This window comes from Dromaius novaehollandiae, chromosome 1, assembly GCF_036370855.1.
Source record: "Dromaius novaehollandiae isolate bDroNov1 chromosome 1, bDroNov1.hap1, whole genome shotgun sequence".
Classification (NCBI taxonomy): domain Eukaryota; kingdom Metazoa; phylum Chordata; class Aves; order Casuariiformes; family Dromaiidae; genus Dromaius; species Dromaius novaehollandiae.
In genome coordinates, this window is record NC_088098.1 from 62,092,414 (window position 1) to 62,101,536 (window position 9,123).

A 9,123-nucleotide genomic window follows, 5' to 3' on the forward strand; every position below is an offset into this window, starting at 1 on the left:
TAAAAACAAACCAAAATCGTGCAAGACCAAAGCGAGTTCGGACAAAATATTTAATCTAAATTGCACATCTGAAAGAAAGGAGAAAACCTGTGTACATAAGGAACCTGGATCCAGGGCAAAACCATGAAGAACATCCACAGGGCTATCTTCTGCATAAACTTTCAGTTCTGAAAATCAACATGAGATTAAAACAGAGATTAGCTTTGATGTATTGTTGCTTTTCCTGTGCTACCATAATTCTGAAAAAAACCTCTCCTCTAGATTCTTTGCCTATAGTTTTTTCAAGCTCTAGAACAATTACGTAGGACTTCTTATAAAATGGGGGATAGAAGACTCCAATGACAGAAGACAAGTATACACACACCTGTACACTCAGTAAAAGGATATTCATTCCTACCATTCTGACTCCTGCAGTAAATGAAGGATGACTTATTGCCAAATCCAGTTTTCTAAGCCTACTTAGAAAAGCAAATTCTTCTTCTTCTTCTGAGGTGAGTCATCACTGTATTGGAAAGCCAACTTCCCCAGCTAATCCACATGGCCTGGAAAAAAATACAGTTACCAACTACAGCAGTTGAAAAGGACAATAGACACCACCAAACAGATAGGAAGGACAACTCTTCTGGGAAGGAGAATTGGGGTTTTCCCACAGCACTAGTACAAAGCTTCCCATATAGCAGTATTTTAATTATCTGCTTTGGAAAGAAGAGCTTCGGAATCAGATAGAAAGTTTTGGTCAGTACCTTCTTTCTGTATTATTGTACTGATGTGGGAGGTTTTTTCAGCAGATGAAACTGTGACCAGCAAAACCTTATATGGCCAACAGACCCATTGCTCTCCTCTCCCTTTGGCTGCTGCCTAGATACAGACCTCTTATTCCCCTGATAGAGAACGTACAATCCCTTCCAAGGTAGTACTCAGTGCTGCTCCATGGGTAAGAAGGGAGAGGGCTGAAATGGAGTGGCACTGGCATATCTCCTCACCATGCATACTCAGTTTAACATTATACCCACCTGCTCTCTAACAGCCCAGAGAACAGGAACTTCAAATACAGCAAGCCATGAAATACAGCAGATAAATAAAAACCAAAAGGCCAATCTCTATCATCCGCAAAGTGAATGCCCTGCTTTTCTGACTGGACTCCTGTGATACTCAGATAACCTTCTCTTATAATATCTATTGGTTTTAATCATTTCTTTAATGTGAATGCCTCTAAGCTGTATATTAGGATAATTGGATCCCATGTTATCACACTCTTGATATATGTACCTTAATGAATTCTCATGCTTCCCACTTATAATCTAGGATCTCTAAATGTTAGTGTGAATACCTATGCTGCATAAATAAGATGTTAATAAAATAAATTATGTGCCACTGCATATTCTTGTGCTCTGTAAGAATATAAACGTGATACTTTTCACCTCATAACCACCATGCCCTTAGGGAGGCAGTGCTGAGACAGCAGGAGGTATTGGTTTTCTGTTTCTGTCAAAAGAGGGGGATCCCACAGACTTGCTTTATAAATAAACAGATACAGTAAGAGGTCATAGGTTGGTAGAGAGGGAGCAGAACAGGGGAAAATCACACAAGCAGTTCTTCGTCCTTGTACCAAAAGCAGGAGGCAGCATCTTTTGGCAAAGCAATTTCTATTCATAGTATGTACTGTAAATTCAGTTCTGAAAAACAGTTTCTGTAAATCAATGGTTTGATGTATCAGCACACCCTCCTGTTTCACAAAACAAGACCCTAGCCCATCTTTTTCAACCCTTCTCAAGTCCTAGATTCCTGTATTTCTTCATCCTGAGCTTATTCCTCTTCTGCACCCCAATATACAAGAAGTGTGTTGGCATCCAGATCCTTCACACAACTCTGGCTCATGAATATCTGGGTGGCTTCCTGCTCCCCTGCAAGCAGCTGCAGCAAGGCGTAGAGTCCTACATGGTGCTAAAAGGAGAGACACCTTGGCCTCCCTTCCAGAATGGGCTGCACTCAGCACTGAAGCAGCTGCAGCAGGAGAGAGGGGCTGCAATGCTCATCCAGCAACAGTGGGCAACTCTTCTGCGGCCAGAACTCCAGTGGGTGGGGTATGTCTACAGTATGAAGAGTCCTGTCCCCACAGGCAACAAACAGGGCACTTTCTTTGTTCACAATCCCCCAAAGGCACTTCCAACCATTCCCCCCCGCCAAGAAACTCTCTTTCTGGTTTGCTTTCTTCCCTAGGCTTTAGTCACACTGGGTCTTTTACTGCGCACTCATATTCCAATCCTTTTCACTTCATCCTTCCTCCACCGCCATCATCAAACTAGTTGCCTCGTTGTCACTCTCCCCACTCCTAATACCTATTACTCAGCTCAGCTTCAGCTTCCATCAGGCTTTGTTATCCTGGTCCCACATGGTAGCCAGGGGACATGAACATGGAATATTCTTATTTGCGGGACAGATAGCTGATGTGTCAGCAGCTTTAGGGAGACCAAGGATTATTTGCAAATGAAAGCCAGCAGCCACCAACACTCTTTGGTACAGCAGTAAGTAAATGGAAATCGCTTGGTGCTATGTTGCACATCCAAAGCAAAATTCCATTTCTGCAGTAATATTTCTATGAGTTTTCGGCAGAATTTGGATCTTGCAAGACTGGTGTAGAGACATCTGGAGTGAACTCCAGCAAGGAGTTTCCCCAGCTACCTTCCATCCTTTATCAGTGCTCTCAGAACATGCTGATGTCCACAGATGTTGGCACTTGTCACTGCCATGTTCCACCAGATGTTCACAGAAGGGTGATGTACTGTACCAGCCCTTTTTCCTTATTAGGTCAGCACATGCACAACAGCCAAATTCTGCCCTTAGATACACACATTTGATTACCTTCATTTCATCGAAGACATAAGAAATTACATGAGGAATTATTTAACAGCAGAATTTGGGTCTCAGAAAGAAAAATAGCACCATATTAACTGCAAGCTTAGAGTCAGACAAACTGCACAGTCTCGTGCACCAGCAGGGGGTGCTGATTGCATCATGGGTTTTTTTGACCAGAGGACAAAAAAGTGGGAAACTTTCACTGGTAATCTATAACATACTATCACTGAACTTCGGATTTGTCTCTGCTAATGACCAAAACTGAAATCTTTTCTTCAGAGAGGAAATAAGCCTGACATCAAATTAAGGGATTTTGTAGATGCTTTGAACATCCAGCACATAGATCAAGCCCTTAAAACAAAAATTCTGTTTTCAGCCTCAGGTTTAATATTTAAGATTCCTATCCAAAAAGTACCATCACATTAACTAGCAGCAGTATACTATTTTATCTTACAGTTTTATACTACCTTTTCCTAGAATCCTATTAGGGTTACATATATTTTTTTCACAATGATATAAAACCAGAATAATTTCACTGAAGTAAACTGAGGTGATTTATACTGAGCAATTTTTCATTCTGTAGCTGATGGAGTAATATCTTATTTTTCAGGGAAAGAAAAGCAGAGCATGGTAGCTGTTTTTAATACTTGTATAGGGATTGTTTGATTCTGTCTGACTTGTAGAAAATGTGAATAATAGAATTTAAAACAGTCCCTCATATTTTTTGATGCATTGATTAGTATCTTACTTCCTGTGTTGCTCCTTTGAATCCAAAGGTGCAGTTTCCAGAGAAAGCCCCTAATCAGTAATAAGGTAAGGTTCCATAATTCCTGTTTTTTACAGAAAAACAGCAGTATGTTCCACTTTAGCATTTAGGCTCAGAGGGGGACCATCTCAGGGAGCTTGGGGAAGGGACAGGCTAGAATAATGAAATTCCTTCAGCTTGAGGCAATCTGCATAAGTGAGAAGGAATCTATGAAGCATCTCATTCTTAGAAATTGCCCTCAGGCTGAATGATCTTCTTTGGTTATTTTTCACAAGGATCATCTCCATATTAAAAGTTTGCCAAAACTCTCAGAACACAGAAAAAAAAAATAGCACAAATAGGTCGTCTAAGTCAGGGAAAGGGTAGAAGGTTACTGGTGTAGTTACGGTTTCAGTCAGTGATCTACAGGAGGGGGTATTTAGGTATTTTCCAGATATGTTAAAGACTAAAGCTAGAGTTGAGTTTGTTGGGGGCATCTATTTTGAAGGCAATTTATGAGATTTGCTTTATTTTCCAAGAAAGTAAATTTGACTGTCTGTGATTAACGCATGTTTCAGGTGAGAGAGCAAATAACATCCATAGCTATTTTGTCTCAGTACAAATTCAATAAAAAGGGCCTTGTGTTGGGACTTTGTAAAGTAAAGGTTAGCAGATACCACTGAGCAGTGTAACAAATAGAACTAAGTATCTATTTTCTGTCTCTGTGAGGCAAAAATAAAAAGAGCTGTATTGGAAATTTGTCTCTGTAGCATAATAGTACTGTCTACACTGCAATATATGCCATCACTTCCTAATACTCAAAAGTAATTGTGCCTCACATACAGCAGTTACTAAATTTTACATATAAATACCAATTCCCAACCATCTTTTTATGAATACAAATATAATCTAGGCTCATAAAATCAACTCTGTTAATTTTGAAAATACTGATTTCTTTCTCTCATGAGAGGAGAGGCAGAGGGCACTGGTACTGTTTAGTCTGGTGAAGCAAAGGCTTGGGGAGTTCTTATCCCTATGTATAAATCCCTGATGGGGGCGAAGAGTAAAGATGATGGATCCAGATGCTTTTCAGTGGCACCCAGTGAAAGGATCAGAGGCAATTGGCACAAACCAAAATACAGGAAATTTCATTTAAACATATTAAAACTTTTCTACGGTGAGGGTGATTGGACACTGTTACAGGTTGCTCACAGAGGCTGTGGAGACTCCACCCGTGGAGATACTTGAAACCTGACTGGACATGGTCCTGATCAACCTGCTATAGCTGACTCTGCTTTGAGCAGGGAGGTTGGACTAGTGACATCTAGAGGTCCCTTCCAACCTCAGTGGTTCTGTGATATAAAATGGCACCTTTGAGCATTCATTTTAGCAAAGTTCTCTGAGTGCCAAAACTTTTCTGAAAATCCGTTGTCCTTATTTGAGCTCTGCAGCCTGGTAAGCTAATAACTAGCTTTGCTACCTAGCATTTTTTGTATTTTCAGTATTAACTCTTGACTATATTTAATGAAAGATTGCCCACAAGAGCCAGCAGCAGGATGAATCAGTGTTTTTCACTGCAAGGTAACAGCCTCAATTCTGTTTCAATATTTTAGCATTTTGTTAGTAGCTCGAATATTTCTTTCCTCTCCTTCTTTTTCAAACCTTCAGCTCTTAGGACATGCCATCAAAGAATCAACACTAGAAAATGTATGTAAGTGCATTTATCCTAACAGCTTGTAGCAAAGAAAGGTAGATTACATCTAGCTGGTGATTCCAACTATCTACATAGGCATTTTTATATGGGCATAAATCAACAAGACTCATGGTAAGTGAGAAACTTGCTCCTGGATGTCTTAAAGATGTATTCATCCTGTCTGTGTGCCTTGCTATGACACCAGTGCATCCAAACTCCCTCTGAGCCTTCAGCTATAAGATCTGCATCAAGCAGTCATTATCCATGTGTACTTCCTGCCATTTAAAATATAACATAAGGCTAACCTTTCATATGATCTGGGATGGCCTCAGGCTGAATCGATTAGGTTAAGTGCATTATATAGCAGTTGCAAAGTTGACGAGAACTGTGGTGTGATATGTTATCAAACTCTCTGCCCTCCTACATGGGACAAAAAGAATTGAGCTAAAATTGGAAATGTTGCAAAACTTGTGGAGTGCTGAAGAAGTCCAATCTTTACTATTAAAGTACATATATTGTTTCCATGGTACTACAGCTGTGGCTGGTTCACTTCATAATCTGAGAGAAAAAAATCCTGACATCTGATCGGCATGCTCAGCTGAAAGTTTCAGCGCCAAACTGCACTTTTTAGAACCACACAGGCCTGTTTGGCAATAAACACAGAGAGATCTTGAATATTATTTCCCTTCTCATCTCCATATATAGGAAAAGCATAAAACATGCTGGAGGGAAGAATGAATTCCAACATTAAATGCTGACATAATTTTATATGAGAACTAAAGAGGGTTACAGTCAATATTTTGGAATACTTGGTTCAAGAATAGAAAAGACAGAATAGCAAAATAAAGAAGCTAGGGGAAATTAATTTCATTGCATTCACTAAAGTATTAAAACAACAGTAGGCTAGCTAGGTAGTGCAGTCTCACTCTGGAAAAAAAGTTTGAGTCTGGAACACACAATTCTTTCAGCCTGACTTAAAGCCTGTGAGAGTTAATGGAAACCCTTTTCAAAGACTAGGCTACACTGGTATTTCAGTAACAGTTAAACATAGGTATACTTTATCTGTGAACTCCCTTCACCAATCTCATTCTTGAAATCTTGAAGATTTACTGCCACCATAAGTCTTATGATAACTGATGTTTAGGTGGTCAAAAGTATTTCTCCATCTTCGAGTTGTTAAGTGTTTACTAGAGGTAGAGTTGGTAGTAGAGCTACGAAGACTGTCTGACAAATTCCTACTTGAGGTGGCTTTTAATCTTACCAAGTACTCATTTGTAAAGACTGGAAGTTGAAAGTTCTCTCAGTTACACATTTCATAGCAGATGGTGAAAGAAAGGAGGGGAAAGATTGGAAATTGCAAGTAAAATATATCTTGACCATCTATCCTTTAAGCAGAAGAATCTTAAGATTAGAAATTATGTTTTCCTTAATGGCAGGACTGCATTGTGGAGGACCATCCAACCTCGGAAAAAGAATGGAAGTTTGCTGTTATGCAGCTCTGTAAATGTGTCTTTTGCTGGCTCTGTGAGAACTCCTGAACTTGACTTCCCACCCCAAGGCCTTTAACTTGGACATGTCTGGCTGATTTCCTGTACCTAAAAGCTGTAATGTTTACCTTAAGTAAGTAGCGCTGTCCAGTGGGTCTACAGAGAAAAATAGTTAGCGCAGAGAGCCTGCAATTTGGGATATTTTACCCCTGAATATCTCTAGTCCTGCCCCATGGACTGAATGTCCATCAGAGATCAAAGCACATCTTTCAGTTTAGTTTTTTCCAAAAGGAATCCAATCCACATGGTCTACAGTTGTCCCATGATAAGAATGAAAACATGGTAAGAGAGAGACTCACTTTGAAGGCCCGCTTCTTATCCTAACTAAAACACTAATGTAGAAACACTCTGGCTATTTTTCAACTTATAGCTCGACGAAGTAGAAGTGGTCATTCTTTGTGTTTGTTCCTCTTCTTTGCCAGCAAGGGCTGGCTCACCAGTCACTGTACTGAAGAGCAAGGAGAACATCTTTCTGGTATCTATCCCTCTAAGTTAGCAATGAACAGAGAAAGATGGCACCCCAATTTCAGCACAGCAGACGAAAGCAGAATCCACAGTAATTGTATCATGACTGTTGTATTTAATAGTGAAAGCAGGACTAACTAACTATCACTTAGTACTGTAGTCCTTCAAGTCCTGCAAAAGATTGAAGGGCACTCAGCACTCAGTCATCCTATAGAGTTGAAGGGACTCTTCTATTTTATAGTAAAAAAGATCTAAGGAAATGATACTAATTCAATAGTCCATTAAACGACAAAGCTTAGATCTATACAAGTTCTTAATTACTACAGTATTTTCTTAAGAATTCACAATAGAATCTGGGCAAAATAATGGTTCCCAAAGGCAGGTTTTGCTTTCAGTTCAGGCGGAAGAGGACAGCACTGCAGCATGATATATATTTTCCTTACACCAGGGTTTTTAGTGGATGAAAAGGGTGAAGAACATACCAGACAGACAATAAGGGGCACAGCAAGAGGAATGGTTCTAAACCTAAAAAAAATGCATGGTAGGCAAATGAGCAAAATGCAAAGGTAATGGGCTGAAGACCATGCAGAAGACTGAGGAAGTAGAGAGGAATACCAAACATTATGGTAGAAATATTGAACCAACCCTGTTTTATATGAGAAGGCAGTAAAAAAACATATTTAGAATATTACATGAACTGGGCCACTAACCACATGGAGGAAGTGCTTTGGATGATACTGTAACTGCAGACCTCCTCATGACCTGGTTACCATGTCTGGAAGATGACTCTGCTTTCTCCAATCCTCTCTCCCACCATTCCAAGAAACATCCTCAGGGGATCAAGGAGACGGGAAAAAAGAGGAAGAGAGAGTAACAGATGTAACAATGAACTTGAAATGCTGGTTAAAGTTGATTATCTTTTACACTTTTCTGAATCAGCAATGTTTGTACTAACTTTACATTGGTAGAAGTGACTATTTAACATAACAACAAAAACAAGGACAAGCTCCTCGTTTCATCTCTCTCTATACAGTCTCCAGGAAGTTCCCATCTCCAATAATGTAACGCAGTTCTTAAGAAGAACAGTGAAGTTGTGCAGCTTACAACAAATGACAAGAAATCCTGAAAGTTACCTCTTGGTGCATTTAATTTATTTTGCGATGTTCTAAGACTATGGTACTACAAAGTGTGAGGTATGGATAGTAACAGGACATACACTATTCTCCAGCTGGAACAGGTAAAAATGAGTTACAAAATATTAGGAAAAGAAATAACAAAAAAATACAAACAATTTTTTCCAGTCACGCATAAGCTGCAAATGCAAAATACTGAAACCTCTTAAAATCAGTCCTAGGAAAAGTTCAAGATTGCTCTTTTAAAACAAGGATATTCCAGTTCTAGGAGACTAAATGTGGAGGAACCTCCCACAGCAAACTGCTGCTTCACCTTTGTTGCCTGAAGAGTAAACTGCATCCATGATGCTTGCACAGAGGTGACCTGGGTAACACTCTCTTAGGACTTGTCATTGGGAGGTTTCTTCTTAGCTTCCACATCCTTCTTAAAGTCTTCAAGCTTCTTTGCAAGGTTAGGAATCTTTAAAGATAAAAAGAAAAAAAATCAAACAAAAAAAAACCAAGATACATGAACTGATGAGCCTCAGCATGCAAGACCATACCACAAACACAGAAGCGAATTCTACAAAGTTTAAAGTTGTTTCTAAAAGATGCTTGCTTCCAGGATCTGTTACCTTGCACAAAGGTTAAAAACAAAGTAAAACTAAGAAAACAGCAGAGGAAAGAACCTCACAGGAGGCTTCA

At 39.5% G+C, this 9,123-nt stretch overlaps 1 long non-coding RNA gene across 1 annotated transcript; it reads right to left on the reverse strand.

The window, feature by feature from the left end:
- Window positions 1–31: 31 nt before the first annotated feature.
- Window positions 32–8,822, reverse strand: LOC135328763 (uncharacterized). Its single transcript, XR_010389799.1, has 3 exons — window positions 8,017–8,822; window positions 398–542; window positions 32–167 (listed from the first exon to the last, which is right to left on the reverse strand). It is a non-coding gene; the product is annotated as an uncharacterized LOC135328763 (long non-coding RNA).
- Between the last annotated feature and the right edge of the window lie 301 nt (window positions 8,823–9,123).